The sequence below is a fragment of the Micromys minutus genome (genome assembly GCF_963924665.1).
Source record: "Micromys minutus genome assembly, chromosome: X".
NCBI classification, from domain to species: Eukaryota; Metazoa; Chordata; class Mammalia; order Rodentia; family Muridae; genus Micromys; species Micromys minutus.
In genome coordinates, this window is record NC_137970.1 from 98,865,147 (window position 1) to 98,886,507 (window position 21,361).

Consider the following 21,361-nt stretch of genomic DNA (forward strand, 5'->3'; position numbering starts at 1 on the left):
AGAATTACATTGAAATCCCACTAGTTACCATAAGCATAAAGTTCATGTAGGACAGAATTTAACCTGGAAACATGATTAAGCATAATTATTTTTGAATATCAAAAATTGCCACAAGGCTATATATATATATATTGCTGCAGACATCAGTAGTTTATTGTTTTAGTCCAAACACATTCAAAATGAAAACTCAAAAAGAATACTTTCCACCTGAAACAATTAAACTAGATTCTACCAGCATATAATGCTTAACACATTATAAAATAAAGATGGTAATCCACTTTCTTCTATACCTAATAAAGCCAAGATGGTAAAGCTGATTTGGTTGCAATAGTTTTATAAGGATAGAATATTACCATCAAAATAAAACAGAATCAGCAAATAACAGTAATGGTAGATGAGTACACTTCTTAGTTTTTCACTGAAAGGGGGCCACAATGTTAAAAGTCCACAGTACTGCAGATGAACAGTCACCATGTAAACTTCTCCATGTGATGTTTTAATGTTTCATTTGTGGTATGTAAAGGCTGAAGCTGAATGGCTCTTAGCTCCAATTATGTTACACTTAACAGCTTTCTTTTGTTGCCAGAACAGTATATATGGGTTACAGGGCAATAACTTGAATTGGAAATATATAAGCTTGTGCAGATGTTGCTGTGTATAAATATTTACACATATACACACATAACACAATAGGGAGGAGGAATAAGAACAAAAAGAAAATTACACCTAGGGGCAAACCACTGACAAGAAAGCCACTTATTTCAAAGTAGTTTGGGCAAAAGTTTCAAAACTACAAAGTAATTCTCTAGTACGAACTTCAAGTACTATACATTAGAAAGTGTAAAACTGTTTCAAACAAACAAAAAGCTTTAGCCTTCCAAAATGGAAACTACAAAAAATCTGTGTCCACAAAATATATGCAATAGTGCAAGATATTTCCTCAAACATGGAAGACATCATTCTTAGGGGAAAAAGTAAATTTTACCCATACTGCCCAATTGCCAAAAAACCAATGGTTTAATAACTAGCAAACAGTCACAAAGTTGAGAACCACTCTGCTCCCATGCCAAGTGTACTGGTCCTCACTAAGGTAGAATGGAGAAGTCTTCCATGTCAACAAGCAGCTTTAAGTGGTCACAATTGTTTACCCCGCTTCTTGCTTGAAACACCAGAAATCTGAAATATACTGATTGTTCCAACCGTAAAACCAGATAACCTTTATCATCCTTGTGGTTCACTGGAACCGGTTATAAAGGGTATATTCTTAGCTCTAAGGTTATTAATGGTTTAAGGTTGAAGTGTACCACACTCTGAGAGGGTGCTATACATTTATTTATTTTTCCTAAGAAAGACAGAGTCTTTCATATTTTGGCCTTTGTTTTTTCTTGAGCTTCATATGGCCTGTGAGCTGTTTCTGGAGTGTTCAGAGATTTCTGGGGTTAGTATCCAATTATCAGTGTCTGTTCTTTTGTGACTGGGTTATCTCACTCAGGATGATATTTTCTAGATTCATCTATTTTCTTAGAAATTTCATAAAGTCATTGTTTCTGATAGCTGAGTAGCACTCCATTGTGTAAATATACCACAATTTTAGTATCCATTCATCTAATGAGGGACATCTGGGTTCTTTTCATCTTCTGGCTATTATAAACAGGACTGCTAGTAACACTGTGGTGCATATGCCCTTATTGTATGTTGGAGCATCTCTGGGGTATATGCCCAAAAGTGGAATAACTGGGTCTTCAGGTTGGACTATGTCCAAATTTCTGAGGAATTGCAATACTGATTTCCAGAGTGGTTGTACCAGTTTACAACCCTACCAACAGTCAAGGAGTGTTCCTTTTTCTCTGCATCCTTACCAGCATCTGCTATCATCTGAGTTTTTGATCTTAGCCATTCTGACTGGTGTGAGGTGGAATCTCAGGGTTGTTTTGATTTGCATTTCCCTGATGACTACGGATGTCCAGCACTTACTTCGATGTTTCTCAGCCATTTGATATTTCTCAATTGAATTTTTTTTGTTTAGCTCTCTACCCCATTTTTAATAGAGTTGTTTGATTATCTTGTCTCTAACTTATTGAGTTATTTATATACATTGGACATTAGACCTCTATCAGACATGGGGTTAATAAAGGTCTTTTCTTTCTTTCTTTCTTTTTTTTTTTTTTTGTTTTATCTGACTTTAATTTTTTATTTTATTTTTATAATATTGATTTTTTTTCTATTTTTCTGTTTTTTTAACAACTTTATTTTACAAAACAAAGATGAATGTACAGATATTAAGCACTTTTTGCATAAAATTATACAATACATTTTTGTCAGTACTTTTTTCAGATTTTAAAATAATTTTTACATAAAACTGCATGAATATATTTTTATTCAGTACTTGATATTTTTAAAGGTTTGATAGTATGCAGTGAAAACTTAATAGTTACAATGAGCATAAAGTACATGTAAAACAAAATGTAACATAGAAATAGTCAAAGTTTTCTTGTTGTGTAAAGGTTTTTTTTGTTTTGTTTTGTTTTCTTTATTTCTTGGACTTCATACAGTCTGTGAGTTGTTTATGGGGCAGTCCAAGCCTCTGGGGTTAGCATTCTACTATCAGTGACTGCATATTATGTCTGTTCTTTTGTGACTGGGTTATCTCACTCAGGATGATATTCTCTAGATGCAGCCATTTTTTTAAGAATTTGGTTAAGTCATTGTTTCTGATGGCTGAGTAGTATTCCATTGTGTAAATGTACCACAATTTTTGTATCCATTCATCTTCTGAAGGACATCTGGGTTCTTTCCAGCTTCTGGCTATTATAAATAGACCTGCTATAAACATTGTGGTGCATATATCTTTGTTGTGTACTAAGGTGTCTCTGGGGTATATGCCCAGAAGTGGAATAGCTGGGTCTTCACGTAGTACTATATCCAATTTTCTGAGGTATCGCCAGACAGATTTCCAGAGTGGTTGTATTAGTTTGCAACCCCACCAACAGTGGAGAAGGGTTCCTCTTTCTCTGCAACCTCGCCAGCATCTGTTGTCATCTGAGTTTTGGATCTTGGCCAATCTGACTGGTGTGAGGTGGAATCTCAAGTTTGTTTTGATTTGAATTTCCCTGATGGCTGCCATTTTGTTTCCTTGACAATGACCTTAGCCTTACAGAAACTTTGCAATCTCTTTATGTCACATTTGTTAATCTTTGACCTTAGAGCTTGAGCCATTGGTGTTTTGTTCAGAAAATTTTCTCCTGTGCCTATATGTTCTAAAGTTTTCCCTACTTTCTCATCTAATAGTTTCAGTGTATCTGGTTGAATGTAGAGATCTTTGATCCACTTACACTTGAGCTTTGTACAAGAAGATAAGAAAGGGTCTATTTTCATTCTTTTGCATCTTTTCTTAATCACTTGGATGCCTTTTTGTTTTCTTGACAGTGTCCGTAGCCTTACAGGAAATTTGCAATCTCATTAATTCCCATTTATCGATCTTTGACCTTAGAATACAAGCCACTGGTGTTCTGTTCAGGAAAATTTCCTCTATGCCTATGTATTCTAAGGTTTTTTCTATTCCTCTTCTAATAGTTTCAGTGTACCTGGTTTAATGTGGAGATCTTTGATCCACTTGTACTTGAGCTTTGCATAAGGAGCTAATAAAGGGTCTATTTTCATTCTTCTTCATGCTGACTTCCAGTTGACCCACCACCATTTGTTGATGAAGCTGTCCTTTTTCCATTGAATGTTTACAGTTCCTTTGTCAATAATCAAGTGACCATACATGTGAGGATTCATTTCTGGACCTTTTTTTCTGTTCCATTGATCCATGTGCCTATCTCTGTACCAGTACCATACTGTTTTTATCACAATAGCCTTGTAATATAGCTTGAGGTCAGGAATTGTGATTCCTGCAGATGTTTTCTTGTTGTTGAGGATGGATTTTGATATTCTAGGTTTTTTTTTGTTATTCAAGATGAATTTGCACATTTCTCTTTCCAATTCTATGAAAAACTGGGTTGAAATTTTGATATGGATTGCATTGAATTGGTAGATTGCTTTTGGCAAGATGACATTTTTTACATTGTTAATCTTTCCAATCCAAGAGCATGGGAGATCTTTCCATATTTTGAGATGTTCCTCAATTACTTTTTTCAGAGATTTCAGGTCCTGGTCTAATATATGATAATAATAAACTTTTCAATGCCCTTTTCCCCTTGAAATATGCTAGTTGTAGTTTAGTAGCCAAGGTCACATTGTTCAATGTATTACTGAATATTCATCTTTTCCTTCTCCTCTGTGCTTTATGTTTTCCTTAAGTCCTATTGCAGTGTTATCAAAATACTTTTTTTAAAAAAAAATTTAACACCTTTATTTTACAAAACAAAGATAGATGTACAGATTTCAAGCATTTTTTGCATAAAATTATACAATACATTTTTGTCAGTACTTTTTTTTCAGACTTTTTTTTGTGGCATAAAACACAATATTTTTAATATATTCCTAAGACGAAACATCCATAGAAGACATAATTATATTTGGGGCAAACCCAAAATATTACGCATTATTATTTTCTTTTTTTTAGACGACTTTATTTTACAAAACAAAGATAAATGTATAGATTTTAAACATTTTTTGCTTAAAATTATACATTTTTGTCAGTAATGTTTTTTCAGACATTGAAATAATTTTTACATAAAACCATGTGAATATATATTTTTCATCAGAACTTGATTTTTTTCAAGGGCTTGACAGTATGCATTGAAAACCTAATAGTTACAATAAGCGTAAAGTACATGCAAAACAAAATGGAACATGGAAATAGTCAAAGTCTTCTTGTTTTGTGAATATATGTATATTTTTTTGTTTTCTTTATTTCTTGGACTTCATACAGTCTGTGAGTTGTTTCTGGGGGAGTGCAAGCCTCTGGGGTTAGCATCCCACTATCAGTGACTGCATATTATGTCTTTTCTTTTGTGACTGGGTTATCTCATTCAGGATGATATTCTCTAGATGCAGCCATTTTCTTAAGAATTTGGTTAAGTCATTGTTTCTGGTGGCTGAGTAGTATTCCATTGTGTATATGTACCACAATTTTTGTATCCATTCATCTTCTGAAGGACACTTTTTTTCAGAATTTAAAATAATTTTTACATAAATCTATATGAATAGTCAGTACTTGATCTTTTTAAAGGTTTACTGTATGCATCGAAAACTCAATAGTTACAATGAGCACAAAGTAAATGCAAAACAAAATGTAACATGAAAATAATCAAAGTTTTCTTGTTGTGTAAAGATTTTTTTGGGGGTTCTTTCCAGGTTATGGCTATTATAAATAGAGCTGCTATGAACACTGTGGTGCATATATCTTTGTTGTGTACTAAGGTGTCTCTGGGGTATATGCCCAGAAGTGGAATAGCTGGGTCTTCAGGTAGTATTATGTCCAATTTTCTGAGGTATTGCCAGACTGATTTCCAGAGTGGTTGTATTAGTTTGCAACCCCACCAACAGTGGAGAAGGGTTCTTCTTTCTCCGCAACCTCGCCAGCATTTGTTGTCATCTGAGTTTGGATCTCTGCTGTATTCAAGATTGTTGGATATTCTAGATAACATTACTAGTTGTATAAAATTTTTATTTTACATGATCCACCTGGTTATTTTTATCTTGCCTTATGTTTTCTTCTCATTAATTTTGCTTTTGTTCAAGGCAATATTTTATCATAATGAGTATGCTGCATGTCTTTGTTAAAGGTTTCTTTCTGCTAATTGCAGTATATCTGGTATTCTAGGTTTAGTTATATTGACTCAGATTTCTTCTACTTAATGATCACATTTGTCCTTTTCATCTCTAGAGATTATTTCATGTATTAGGCACTTTTTGACTTTATAATCGTGATGGAGTGCTTTTAGTATTTGCTTAATGAGTGTTCAAATTTTTTAATAAGGTATTACCTGGAAGTAAGTTACACTTTTTTATTACAGTATCATCATTGTTATTCATTAGAAAGCCTATAAAATAACATACTTTAACATGACATATTAAATGCAGCAGAAATTTGTCTCTGGAAAACTTATTGTTCTTAAAGACAGAGTCCATTTACTCTTTAAGCTAAAATATAATCTTGTCATTTTGACAAAATATTTTGTATATTGACTTGAAATTTTAGTATCATATATTACATATGAATTGGGGCATTGTTTGTTTTTGCAGCTTGTTGACATTTCTAAAAATAGGTATGTAAAAATTAGACCTGGGTGCATATTTAAGGTGACTTTCCCTAAATTTATGTGTTTTCTATTTGTAATTACATTGACACTGAATTACATTTTCTTTAATTAATAGATACCTTGGCCTCTCAAAACCTTACCAGTGTTTTGTTACCATGATGCTCCATTTTTGATTCTCTCAATTTGTAACACTATTTCAAATCTATCAAGGCTGGACAATGAAATTGCAATCATTATCAGTGCAAATTTTTCTTTTTGCTCATGTAAATTCTGTGCTGTCCTTCTCTAGTTAAGATTAATACTTCATTAAACTGCATGACTTTAAAATCTACTTTTAAGTAAAAGAAAGAAAAAAAACTTGTGTATTGTCTATTTTGACTTTACTTGTAATACAATTAATTTCCGGAGTTATTAGCTTGATAAATATAAAAAATAAATATCAGGATTATATGATGTACATGCAGCCAAGTTTAGGTTAAATTTAAGAAAGTTACTGGATCAATTCAATGTATCAGATAATTCTTTTATATTCTCCAAATACTAAATTCTATTTTACTCTTCTTAATAAGTCAATATATAAATTTAAGGTAGCAAGAATATACATGTCTATATACTGGAAGTAATCTCTGAGTTTCTCATGCTCTGACCCAGCGTCTCAGTAAACAGCTATATTAGGCTCCTGACAGCATGCGATTTTTGGACTTAGCAATATTTTCTAAAGTTGGTGGGTATATTTAACCTGGATCCCAAAGTGGGACAGCCTCTGGATGTTCTTTCCTTCAGTCTCTGGTCCAAACTGTTTTTGTATGTCCTCTTGTGAATATTATAGTCCACCCTTCTATGAAGGACTGAAGCATCTGTACTTTGATCTTCCTTTTTCTTGAGCTCCATGTAGTCTGTGAGGTAACCCAATCACAAAAATATATCTAGGGTATGTACTCACTGATATGTGGCTATTAGCCCAAAAACTCAGATTACCCAACACACAATTCACAGAATACATTTTTTTGTGTGATTGGAATATCTTTTCTTTTCTTCTTTTTTAACTTTATCTTAAAAAACAAAGATAAATGTACAGATTTTTAAGCATTTTTGCATAAAATTATACAAACACATTTTTATAAGGTTGTAATTAAGTATTTGTGGGTACCTATACATACATATTTATATATATAAAAATAATATAGGAAAAGAGGTTATAAATTTGAAGCGATAGGAGAGAAACTGGGAGGGGCTGTAAGAAAAAAAAGGGGGGGATGTGATACAGTTCTATTTTAATTAAAATATATTATTTTTTTCTTTTTTTTTTCTTGATCTTCACACAGTCTCTGAGTTGTTTCTGGGGTGTTCAGAGCTTTCTGGGGTTAGTATCCAATTATCAGTAACTGCATATTATGTCTGGTCTTTTGTGATTGGTCTACCTCACTCAGGATGATATTCTCTAGATGTATCCATTTTCTTAAAAATTTCATAAAGTCATTGTTCCTTATACTTGAGTAGTACTCCATTGTATAAATGTACCACAATTTTTGTATCCATTCATCTATTGAAGGACATCTGGGTTCTTTCCAGCTTCTGGCTATTATAAATAGAGGTGCAATGAACATTCTGGTGCATGTATCTTTGTTGTATGTTGCAGTATCTCTGGGGAATACATTTTTTTTAAAATCTCACCTATGATTCATTATATTTATTGTTTAATAAATTATGATGCTTCTTTTTTTCTCCTTATAGTTTCAATAGATCAATTAAGAATCTCTCATCTATAGAAATAAAAACATGTCACAAATTCTACAGTGAGAGTTGTGTAAACTACTTTTCATTTGAAGTTAAAATGACAGAGGTAAATCAACTTCTCTGAGTGAATACAGAAGGTGAATTAATCCATTCATTATGGTAATCTTACAATATTTTAAATTAACGATATACTCAGTGAAGAAAAACATAATTATAAATTAATTATATTCATATTCATGTTATATACATAATAAATTACATTTATGTAGCTAGTATATTCAGTGTAAATAGTATCTTAATAAACCAAGAAAATTACACCCAAATAGCAATTTCTTTATTAATAATTGTGATAGATATATGATAGAATTTTTTCAATAATCATATTTGACACAAAACAAGTATATAAAATTCCATCATTCAAGTACTTTAAATGTTTAAAATCTCTTAAATATGATCACATTTCATATATTAGGTGTTTATTATTAAAATTTTCAACTGTTACTTTATTAAAAAATAAATATATTTTACTGATTTTATTACACTCACAAGAATCACTCTTGCAGTTTGATTGTATGACTGAAATTGCATTTGGTAAAATCATTTGATTAGAGGGTAATCATCATTATTAGATTACAGGGACTTAAATTACAATTACTAAAATTATTCATAATTATAATACAGCTTAATTTCCAAGCTAAACTCAACCTCCAAAGGAAAAAGAAAGCATTTAATCCATGTGTTTAAAATATGTCTGTATATCCATTAATTTGATGCATAATAATGGCTTTGGTCATTTGAAAGCTAAAAGTATGTAATTGAACAATTATTACAGCCACACTGCCTGAAAGCACTATTTGTCAAGAGAGTTATATGTGGGCCAATTATATCCACTCAACCTTGAAGGATAATTCTATCTTCTGATGGGAACAAATTACCACTACACTTCCTTTTTCCCTCCCCCAAAGTTTAACTATCAGAATTTGCAATTTAATTTTTTCTAAAATGAACAGTAATATCATACCAGATTTGCTTTGATTTTAATACATTTTAAATATCATAATTATAATAATATATCCTATAAATGTCAACAGAAATTAAAATAAAATTTAAGTTGGGAAGAATCTATACATAATCCTAGAGGAAGAAGTAAGTTTTGGGCTAGATAAATATTTTTAATTTTTTCATAATTAGAGATATAGTTACTTGGGTTAATGCATACTCTGGACATTTGATTTCACAGCTAGAAAGTCCCATAAATAACAAGTTGAAAAAAGTGGAAAATAAGTAATGAAAACAGAATTATAGTAATCAAAAGGTGCAAAAAGGAGTGCTGACATTGTAGTAGATGTTAGAAAAAAGTTATTGGACAATGTGCAGAAATTAAAAGCATTTTAGCATTCACCCTCCATCTGGTGGCCTTACTAAGTCCCTCCCATCAAAGCTAATTAAGTGTCACTGGATATAACAAACACAATTCTAGACATATGCATTACATAGCATTAGTTAATTAACATAAAATGGGCTCCAGGTTTGTTTGTTTGTTGTTCTTTTGTTTTTAGGGTTTTTTTAGTGTGTACTTTTCATTTTTTTTTAACGACTTTATTTTGCAAAACAAAGATAAATGTACAGATTTTAAACATTTTTTGCTTAAAATTATACATTTTTGTCAGTACTGTTTTTTCAGACATTAAAATAAATTTTACATAAAACCATGTGAATATATTTTTTAGTCAGTACTTGATTTTTTCAAGGGCTTGACAGTATGCATTTAAAATCTCCTAGTTACAATAAGCGTAAAGTACATGTAAAACAAAACGCAACATGGAAATAGTCAAAGTCTTCTTGTTTTGTGAATATATGTATATATATATATATATTTTTTTTTTGTTTTTGTTTTCTTTATTTCTTGGACTTCATACAGTCTGTGAGTTGTTTCTGGGGGAGTGCAAGCCTCTGGGGTTAGCATCCCACTATCAGTGACTGCATATTATGTCTGTTCTTTTGTGACTGGGTTATCACACTCAGGATAATCTTCTCTAGATGCAGCCATTTTCTTAAGAATTTGGTTAAGTCATTGTTTCTGGTGGCTGAGTAGTATTCCATTGTGTATATGTACCACAATTTTTGTATCCATTAGTCTTCTGAAGGACATCTGGGATCCTTCCAGCTTCTGCCTATTATAAATAGAGCCGCTATGAACATTGTGGTGCATATAACTTTGTTGTGTATTAAAGTGTCTCTGGGGTATATGCCCAGAAGTGGAATAGCTGGGTCTTCAGGTAGTACTATATCCAATTTTCTGAGGTATCGCCAGACAGATTTCCAGAGTGGTTGTATTAGCTGGCAACCCCACCAAAAGTGGAGAAGTGTTCCTCTTTCTCCACAGCCTCGCCAGCATCTGCTGTCATCTGAGTTTGGATCTTGGCCAATCTGACTGGTGTGAGGTGGAATCTTAGGGTTGTTTTGATTTGCATTTCCCTGATGGCTAAGGATGTCGAGCACTTCCTCAGATGTTTCTCGGCCATTCGGTGTTCCTCAACTGAAAAGGATTTGTTTAGCTCTGTACCCAATTTTTTAATAGGGTTATTTCATTCTCTGGTGTCAAGCTTTTTGAGTTCCTTGTACACCTTGGATATTAGGCCTCTATCTGATGTGATGTTGTTAAAGATCTTTTCCCATTCTGTTGGTTGCCGTTTTTTTTTTTTTTTTTTTTTTTTTTTTTTTTTTTTTTTTTTTTTTTTTTTCCTTGACAATGTCCTTAGCCTTACAGAAACTTTGCAAACTCATTAAGTCCCATTTGTTAATCTTTGACCTTAGAGGTTGAGCCATTGGTGTTTTGTTCAGGAAATTTTCTCCTGTGCCTATGTGTTCTAAGGTTTTCCCTATTTTCTCATCTAATAGTTTCAGTGTATCTGGTTTAATGTGGAGATCTTTAATCCACTTACACTTGAGCTTTGTACAAGGAGATAAGAAAGGGTATATTTTCATTCTTTTGCATGTTGAGTGCCAGTTGGACCAGCACCATTTGTTGAATAGGCTGTCCTTTTTCCATTGAATGTTTACTGCTCCTTTGTCAAAAATCAGGTGACCATATACATGAGGGCTCATTTCTGGATCTTCTATTCTATTGCATTGATCCACACATGCCTATTTCTGTACCAGTACCATGTAGTTTTCAGCACAATTGCCTTGAAATATAGCTTGAGGTCAAGGATAGTGATTCCCGCAGATGTTTTTTTTTTGTTGTTGAGGATGGATTTTGCAATTCTAGGTCTTTTGTTATTCCATATGAAATTGCACATTGATCTTTCCAATTCCATGAAGAACTGGGTTGGAATTTTGATGGGGATTGCATTGAATCTGTAGATTGCTTTTGGTAGGATGTCCATTTTTAAGATGTTGATCTTTCTAATCCTTGAGCATGGGAGATCTTTCCATTTTCTGAGATCCTCCTCAATTTCTTTCTTTAGAGGTTTGAAGTTCTTGTCATACAGTTCCTTCACTTGCTTAGTTAGAGTCACACCAAGGTATTTCATAGTTTTTGTAACGATTGTGAAGGGTACCTTTTCCCTAATTTCTTTCTGCACATGTTTGTTTTTTGAGTATAGGAAAGCTACTGATTTGTTTGAGTTAATTTTGTATCCTGTCACTTTGCTGAACTTGTTTATCAGCTGTAGGAGTTCTCTGGTGGAATTTTTGGGTTCACTCAAGTACACTATCATGTCATCGGCAAAGAGTGATGTCTTTATCTCTTCCTTTCCAATTTGTATCCCCTTGATCTCCTTTTGCTTTCTAAGTGCTACAGCCAGGACTTCCAGTACTATGTTGAATAGGTAGGGGGAAAGTGGGCAGCCTTGTCGAGTCCCTGATTTAAGTGGGATTGCTTCAAGTTTCTCGCCATTAAATTTGATATTGGCTGTTGGTTTGCTGTATATTGCTGTTATTATGTTTAAATATGGGCCTTGGATTCCTGTTCTTTCCAGGACTTTTAACATGAAGGGGTGTTGGATTTTTTAGAATGCTTTCTCAGTGTCTAGTGAGAAGACCATGTGATTTTGGTCTTTAAGTTTGTTTATATGGTGGATTACATTGATGGATTTCCTTATGTTAAACCATCCCTGCATCCCAGGGATGAAGCCTACTTGGTCATGATGAATAATGATTTTGATGTGTTCTTGGATTCGGTTAGCAAGGTTTTTGTTGAGTATTTTTGCATCAATGTTCATAAGTGAGATTGGTCTGAAGTTCTATTTCCTTGTAGGGTCTTTGTATGGTTTAGGTACAAGAGTTATTGTAGCCTCAAAAAATGAGTTGGGTAATATTCTATCTGATTCTATCCTTTGGAATAGTTTGGGAAATATTGGTGTTATATCCCCAATAAATGTCTGATAAAATTCTGCACTGAACCCATCTGGACCTGGGCTTTTTTTGGTTGGGAGGCTTTTGATGACTTCTTCTATTTCTTTAGGTGTTATAGGGTTATTTAGATGGTTTACTTGGTCCTGGTTAAACTTTGAGACCTTTTATCTGTCTAGGAATTCGTCCATTTCTTCCAGATTTTCCAATTTTGTGGAGTATAAGTTTTTGTAGTAGGATCTGATGATTTCTTGAATTTCCTTAGTTTCAGTTGTTATATCACCACTTTCCTTTCTGATTTTGTTAATTTGGATACTCTCTCTTTGCCCTTTAGTTAGTCTGGCTAGGGGTTTATCAATCTTGTTGATTTTCTCAAAGAACCAACTCTTTGTTTTGTTGATTTTTTCAATGGTTCTTTTTGTTTCTATTTGGTCTATTTCTGCCCTAATTTTGATTATTTCTTGCTGTCTACTCTTTTTGGGTATATCTGCTTCCTTTTGTTCTAGGGCTTTTAGCTGTGCGGTCAGGTTGCTGATGTGAGCTCTCTCCAGTTTCTTTTTGGAAGCACTTAGGGCTATGAGTTTTCCACTCAATACTGCTTTCATTGCATCCCATAGGTTTGGGTATGTTGTGTTTTCGTTTTCGTTGAATTCTAGAAAGTCCTTAATTTCTTTCTTTATTTCTTCTTTGACCCTGTTATCCTTTAACAGAGCGTTGTTTAGTTTCCATGTGTATGTGGGCTTTTTGTTGTCTTTGTTGTTGTTAAAGACCAGCCGTAGACCATGGTGATCTGAGAGGATGCATGGGAGTATTTCAATCTTCCTATATCGATGCAGGCTCGTTCTGTGTCCAATTATGTGGTCAATTTTCGAGAAGGTGCCATGGGGTGGTGAGAAGAAGGTGTATTCTTTTACTTTAGGATTGTATGTTCTGTATATATCTATTAATTCTAGTTGTTTCAAAGTCTCTGCTAGTTTTGCAGTGTCCTTGTTCAGTTTCTGTTTCCCTGATCTGTCCATTGGTGAGAGTAGGGTCTTAAAGTCGCCCACTATTATTGTGTGGGGTAAAATGTATTTTTTGAGCTTTAGTAGAGTTTCTTTTATGAATGTGGGTGATTTTTTATTTGGAGCATATATGTTAAGGATTGAGAGTTCCTCCTGACAGATTTCCCCAGTAATGAGTAAAAAGTGTCCTTCTTTATCTTTTTTGATAACTTTTGTATGGAAATTTACTTTATTCGATATTAGAATAGCCACTCCAGCTTGCTTCTTGGAGCTGTTTGCTTGGAAGTTTTTTTCCCAAACTTTTACTCTGAGATAGTGTCTGTCTTTGTCTCTGAGATGAGTTTCCTGTATGCAGCAAAAGGCTGGATTTTGTTTATGTATCCAATCTGTTAGTCTATGTCTCTTTATTGGGGAGTTGAGACCATTTATGTTAATAGATATCAAGGAATAATTGTTTCTGCTTCCTGCCATTTTTGCTTTTTTGGGTTGAGTTGTGTCTGTGTTTTTTTCTTCTTTTTGTTTTCTTGTTTAGGAGTTTTCTTGTTTTTACTAGGCTGTATTTTCCCTCCTTGTATTGGGTTTTCCACCAATAATTCGTTGTAGTGCTGGGTTTGTGGTCAGATATTGTGTGAATTTTGATTTGTCTTGAAATAACTTTGTCTCGCCATTGATGGTGACTGATAGTTTTGCTGGGTATAGCAGCTTGGGCTGGCACTTGTGCTCTATTAAGGAGTGCATGATATCTGTCCAGGCTCTTCTAGCTTTCATAGTCTCTGTTGAGAAATCGGGTGTGAGTCTGATTGGTCTGCCTTTCTATGTTACCTGACCTTTTTTCCTTACTGCTTTTAGTATTCTTTCTTTACTTTGGGCACTTGATGTTTTTACTATTATGTGTCGGGATGTATTTCTTTTCTGGTCCAACCTATTTGAAGTTCTGAATGCTTCTTTTATGCTCGTGGTCATCTCATTCTTGAGGGTAGGGAAGTTTTCTTCTATGATTTTGATGAAGATATTTACTGTGCCTCTTAGTTGATACTCTTCTCCCTCTTCTATTCCTATTATCCTTAGGTTCGGTCTTCTCATTGTGTCTTGTATTTCCTGGACATTTTGGGTTAGGAGCTTTTTGTTTTTTGCATCTTCTCTGGCTGTTTTGTCTATGTTTGCAATGTTGTCTTCTGCCCCCGACATTCTCTCCTCGATCTCTTGTAATCAGTTGGAAATGCTTGCTTCTGTGACTCCTGATTTCTTTTTTTTTGGTGTTCTGAGTTTAGGGTTATTTCTTTTAGCGTTTTCTTTATTGTGTCAACTTCTGTTTTAATTTCCCTCTTCCATTCCTTTATTTCTTTGGTTCTGTTTTCCTCTCGTTCTTTGAGTTCTTTGAGTGTTTTTCTTGTTTCTTCTTTAAAAGCTTCTGAATCTTTTTGCTTTTCCTCCCTTTCTTGTTTAAGTAACTCTATCAGCTTCTTGAGGCATGATTTCAGGTCTGTCTTCTTTTTCTGGAGTGTTTGGAATTCCGATGTTTGCTACTATGGGAGAGCTGGGTTCTGGTGTTGCTAGATTGTCTTGGTTTCCTTGGGATATACCCTTTCTCTTTCCTCTTGCCATTTTGTTGTAAGTGATATGTTCTTGCCTTTTCCTTGTATCTGGTCTGTGTCCCTGGTACACTTTCCGTGTGCACTTCGCAGAGATCTCTCTACTCCCCGGCAGCCCAGGTTCTTGGTGGCAGCTGTGCCAGGCTTCGCTCTGCATCCTGAAGTCGCCTCCGGGTGGAAACAGACGTTCCTAAGATCTGTTCCTGGTCACTGGATCTGGGAGGACAGGGCAGGTCAGGGCAGGAGGTGCCCTTTCCGTGTGCACTCCGCAGAGATCCCTCTGCTCCCCAGCAGCCTAGGTCTCCCACTCACCAGTTGCTCAGCCTGTACGCGCCGCCTTTCCGGCTGGCAGTTGGGCCAGGCTCCGCTCTGTGTCCTGAAGTCGTCTCAGGGTGGGAACAGAAGTTCCTAAGATCTGTTCCCGGTCATTGGATCGGGGAGGACAGGGCAGGTCAGGGCAGGGGGTGCCATTTCCGTGTGCACTCCGCAGAGATCCCTCTGGTCCCCAGCAGCCTAGGTCTCCCATTCACCAGTTGCTCAGCCTGTATGAGCCGCCTTTCCGGCTGGCAGTTGGGCCAGGCTCCGCTCTGTGTCCTGAAGTCGTCTCCAGGTGGGAACAGAAGTTCCTAAGATCTGTTCCTGGTCTCAGTTGCTCAGCCTGTACGAGCCACCTTTCCGGCTGGCAGTTGGGCCAGGCTCCGCTCTTTGTCCTGAAGTCGTCTCCAGGTGGGAACAGAAGTTCCTAAGATCTGTTCCTGGTCACAGTTGCTCAGCCTGTACGAGCCGCCTTTCCGGCTGGCAGTTGGGCCAGGCTCCGCTCTGCATCCTGAAGTCGTCTCTGGGTGGGAACAGAAGTTCCTAAGATCTGTTACCGGTCACTGGATCGGGGAGGACAGGGCAGGTCAGGGCAGGGGGTGCCTTTCCGTGTGCACTCTGCAGAGATCCCTCTGCTCCCCAGCAGCCTAGGTCTACCACTCACCAGTTGCTCAGCCACGTACTTTTCATTTTTGATTTGGTATTTTTCTCTTATTGTTTGTTAATCTAAAATTTATATATTTTTTCTTTTTCTAACATTTGTTAATTTTTAACTATATTTTAAAAACGAAGATAAAAAATAAAATTTAAACATTTTTGCATAAATGTATACAAATACAATTGTGTCAGTGCTTGGCTTTTCTTTTTTTTTTGAAGGTTTGATACTATGCATTAAGGTCTTACTAGTTGCAATGAGCAAAAACTACATGTAAAAGAGGATGTAACCCAAAATTAGTCAAAGTTTTCTTAGTGTGTAAGCATTGAGCATGACCTTTTTTTGTTTGTTTTCTCTTCTTTTTCATGAACGTCACACAGTCTGTGAGTTGTTTCTGGGGCAGTCTGAGTTTCTGGGGTTAGCATCCCACTATCAGTGTCTGCATATTGTGTCTGTTCTTTTGTGACTGGATTATCCAACTCAGGATGATAGTCTCTAAATGCAACCATTTTCTTTAGAATTTGGTTATGTCATTGTTTCTGATGGCTGAGTAGTACTCCATTGTGTAAATGTACCACAATTTTTGTATCCATTCGTCTACTGAAGGACATCGGGGTTCTTTCTAGCTTCTGGCAATTATAAAGAGAGCTATTATAAACATTGTGGTGCACGTATCTTTGAGTGTCTCTAGGGTATACAACCAGAAGTGGAATAGCTGTATCTTCAGGTGTACTATGTCCAATTTTCTGAAGAATCACCAGACTGATTTCCAGAGTGGTTGTATAAGTTTACAACCCCACCAACACTGGAGAAGTGTTCCTATTCCTCTGCAACCTTGCGAGCATCTGCTGTCATCTGATTTTTGGATGTTGGCCAATCTGACTGGTGTGAGGTGGAATCTTAGTGTTGTTTTGATTTGCATTTCCCTGATGGCTAAGGATGTGGAGCACTTCCTTAGATGTTTCTCAGCCATTCGAAATTCCTCAATTGAGAACATTTTGTTTAGCTCTGCACCCCATTTTTTAATAGGGTTGTTTGATTCTCTGGTGTCTAGTTTTTTGACTTCTTTGTATACCTTGGATATTAGGCCTCTATCTGATGTGGAGTTGGCAAAGATCTTTTCCCATCCTGTTGGCTGCCATTTTGTTTTTTGACAATGTCCTTAGTCTTACAGAAACTTTCCAATTCCATTAAGTTCCATTTATTAATTGTTGACCTTAGAGCTTGAGCCATTGGTGTTTTGTTCAAAAAATTTTCTCATATGCCTATGTGTTTTAAAGTTTTTCCTAATTTCTCATCTAACAGTTTTGTTGTATCTGGTTTAATGTGGAGATCTTTGATCCCCTTACACATGATCTTTGTACAAGGAGATAAGAAAGGGTCTATTTTCATTCACTTGCATGCTGAGTGCCAGTTGGACCAGCATCATTTGTTGAATAGGCTGTCCTTTTTCCATTGAATGTTACAGCTCCTTTGTCAAAAATTATGTGACCATATATGTGAGTGCTCATTTCTGGATCTTCTATTCTATTCCATTGATACATGTGCCTATTTGTGTACCAGAACCATGTAGTTTTCAGCACAATTGTCTTGTAATATAGCTTGAGGTCAGGGATAGTAATTCTTAAATTTATGAAATTAAGAATTTCATAAAGTCATTGTTTCTTATAGTTGAGTAGTACTCCATTGTATAAATGTACCACAATTTTTGTATCCATTCATCTACTGAAGGACATCTGGGTTCTTTCCAGCTTCTGGCTATTATAAATAAAGCTGCTCTGAACATTGTGGTGCATGTATCTTTGTTTTGTATTAAAGTGTCTCTGGGGTATATGCCCAGAAGTAGAATAGCTGGGTTTTCAGGTAGTACTATGTCCAATTTTCTGAGGTAACGCCAGACTAATTTCCAGAGTGGTTGTATCACTTTACAGCCCCACCAACAGTGGAGAATTGTTCCTCTTTCTCTGCAACCTTGCCAGCATCTGTAAATGGCAGCCAACAGAATGGGATAAGATCTTTACCAACTCCACATCAGATAGAGTCCTAATATCCAAGGTATACAAAGAACTCAAAAAGCTAGACACCAGAAAATCAAACAACCCTATTAAAAAATGGGGTACAGAGCTAAATAAAACGTTCTCAATTGAGGAATATCGAATGGCTGAGAAACACCTGAGGAAGTGCTCAACATCCTTAGCCATCAGGGAAATAAAAATCAAAACATCTCTGAGATTCCACCTCACACCAGTCAGATTCTCCAAGATCCAAAACACAGGTGTAAGTGTTTTCTATATTGTTTTTTGCCCCTGAGATCCTCTCTTCCATCTCTTATTCTCTGTTGATTATGCTTGTGTCTATGACTCCTGATCTCTTATGTTTTTTATCTCCAGGGTTTGTCTTCCTTAATGTTTTCTTTATTGTTTACATTTCAGTTTTTACATCCTTGATGGTTTTGTTCAATTACTTTATCTGATTTCTTGTCTTTTTCCCTGTTTTCTTTTAGAGCTTGTACTTGTTCTGTGGTCTCTGCTATTTCTTTAACAGAGTTATTCATGTACTCCTCGAGGCCCTCTATTATCAGCATGTTTCATGATTTAAGTTGAAATCTTGTTTCTCTGGTATGTTGGAATACACACTACTTGCTGTGGTGGAATAGCTGAGTTCTTAGGCTGCCAGGTTGTCTTGGTTTCTGTTGCTTAGATTCTTGAACTTTCCATTTTCTTACCTTTGATGGTAGTTGGTTTGTTGTCTCTGAATGGAACTTGACTTTCCTGTACATCTGTGGGCCGTGGGCTCCAGAGGGAGATTGGTCTTGGGTGTTCATCTGTCTTTGCGCATTCTGTGAGTTCTGATTGCAATGGGCTAGCTCTTGCTCTATGTGCAGAGGAAGGCCTGAAAGCACAGACCCAAGAAGTTGCATGATACCTGTGCCCTGAGGGTTCCCGGAGTTGTCTTCCCAGATAATCTGTGGAGAGAGAGTGTTGCCTCACTAGTGTGCTCAGTGAGAAAAGTGCTCCTGCATCTCTTTTGGGTGCTCAGTTCTCTGTGGGCAGGCTTCAAGTCCTGATGGCAGTGTGCCTGCTCTGCCTGTATCACCCTGCAGAGATGGAGGAGGGACCAGTCTGAAGTCATTGTTTCTAATAGTACTCCATTGTGTAAATGTACCACCTTTTCTATATCCATTCCTCTGTTGAAGGACATTTAAGTTCTTTCCAGCTTCTGAATACTATAATTAAGACTGCTATTAATATATCACTGTTACTGAGAAAATCCTATTAAAAATGTTTGTCTCCTTTAAATGGATCTCAGTAGGATTCTGTGTGGGTTGTGTGTTTGTGTGTGTGTGTGTGTGTGTGTGTGTAGGGCACTCAAATTTTGTTTATGCAAATATCACCACATTTTTTATTTAATAATGAGCTCTGTTGCATTGTATGTTGAAGAGAGCCTCATTTTTTTGCAGTGTTCTTATAAGTTACATATATTTGAAAACAACTTTTTATACAGTATCTCATTTGATATAATTGTATTTTAATTCATTTCAAACTTTTTTAGATAAAATTAATAACATTTCTTCAGTTTTCTTTAAGAGTTTCATTTAGAACTAAATGCAGTTTTTTTTCAAATTAAAAAAATATTAATAATTTATTTGGAAAGAGTTGTAAGAGGTAAATTTTAATGGTAAATATATCAGGTTTGAAAACTAAATTCATCTGTAGATATCTTGCCTATCAATTGTCAACATAATAAACAGAATAGAGAGGAGAGGGACTCATGAACTAATATAAAATGTTAGAAATAGAGAGTCATTTTTTTTTTTGGATGAGTTCCCCAACAGGCTATCAATATTTTATTAGATAACCCTAGATATATAAATGTAGGAGAAGTAGACTACATGGATACAGTGAAATAAAATAAAACAAAAGAAACATGTGATACTTGGAGTACATAGTGGTGCAGAGGTACAAGATGTATCAAGGGGATAAAATATGGGAGTATTTGATAAAAATACATTTTATAGATATATGAAAATGTCAAACATCAGAAAGTTAATTTATTACTAATGATAATATTCTCCAAACAGGTATAAAAGAAAATACTAAGAAGGTAATAAGATTGAAGTACATTATATATGACAATTTTGAAAGAACACATAAATAATCATTTCCCATTATCTACTGTTTATCAACTAAATTACTTTTCCACATTATGTAAAAAGCTACCAGCATTGCATGTAATTATAAATGTAGAAATATACATTTGTGTGTATGTGAGTACACAAACATCTATTATAGATATGCAACACACATAGACACACACACACACACACACACACACACACACACACACACACACAAACACACACACACACACATACCCCAGGCTTAAATGATTTTGCTTTACAATGATATCTCAGAATAAGCATAACTTGAAATTGAATACAGTAATTAATGTTAAATATGGTTACATGATTTGCTTTTTATCCATTATTACTGGTTTTCTTATAATAAATGTGAAAACAACTGAAATAGAGGTATGTATACACAAAGAAGGAATCCTGTGTGCCTTATGAGAAGGAACAGAAAATGAATGTCCTTTGGAGAGGAGAATCATTAATTAATATGAGAAGGAAATTATGTCAGTGTCTAGGTCTTTAGCTTCTAACTTCCATAACTGAAGGCAAGTATATTCTTGTTTTAAGGTTCATCATATTTTATACTTTATGTGAAAGACTCAGTCTATACATACATGCATATTTATGTAAATATTTTAGAAAAATATTAGAAAGTATTATATATAGCATATATACACACATATATATAATTTTATTTAATCTATTTTCAAATATTTGTGAACAATAGCAAAAATAATAAAGTATAAATTGTTACTTCTAGACATATATATAATTATAGCATAGGAGTATAATTAAATGCTATTATTATTTCAGTGTTAGTAAAATGAGTGGAAGAAATCTGTATTTTTGAACATCAAATATAATATATTAAATACAAATAACTTACAAGAATATGCAATTTTGTGTCATTAATGTATTTTATAATGTACATTTTAAAGCATACAAGTATGTAATATTGATTTATAGCATTTATTTGTATATGATATTTATAATGCTGTCTTTGGTGATTTAGCAGAATTTAAGTGAGAAATATATAAACAAATTTAAACAATTCTCCATTTTGATTATGTAGACTTTAAGAAAAATAACAATTATTCTCATTTATATATATAATATGTTACTTACTCTTATGTTATCAGGATTGTTTGTTTCAGTTTTCAACATATTTTTATAAACTTTCTGTGAATGTATTGACAAAATAAACATTAGATAAATGAGTGTACTTTGTAATTTTAGAAATGTTATAACTTTCCTCAGTGACCTCAAACTAAGTTATTGTTGTATACCTTTCCTCTAAGAGTCGATATTTCAATTTATGTGATTCTAATTTATGGGTGTTTCAACTTTAAATTATGATTGAC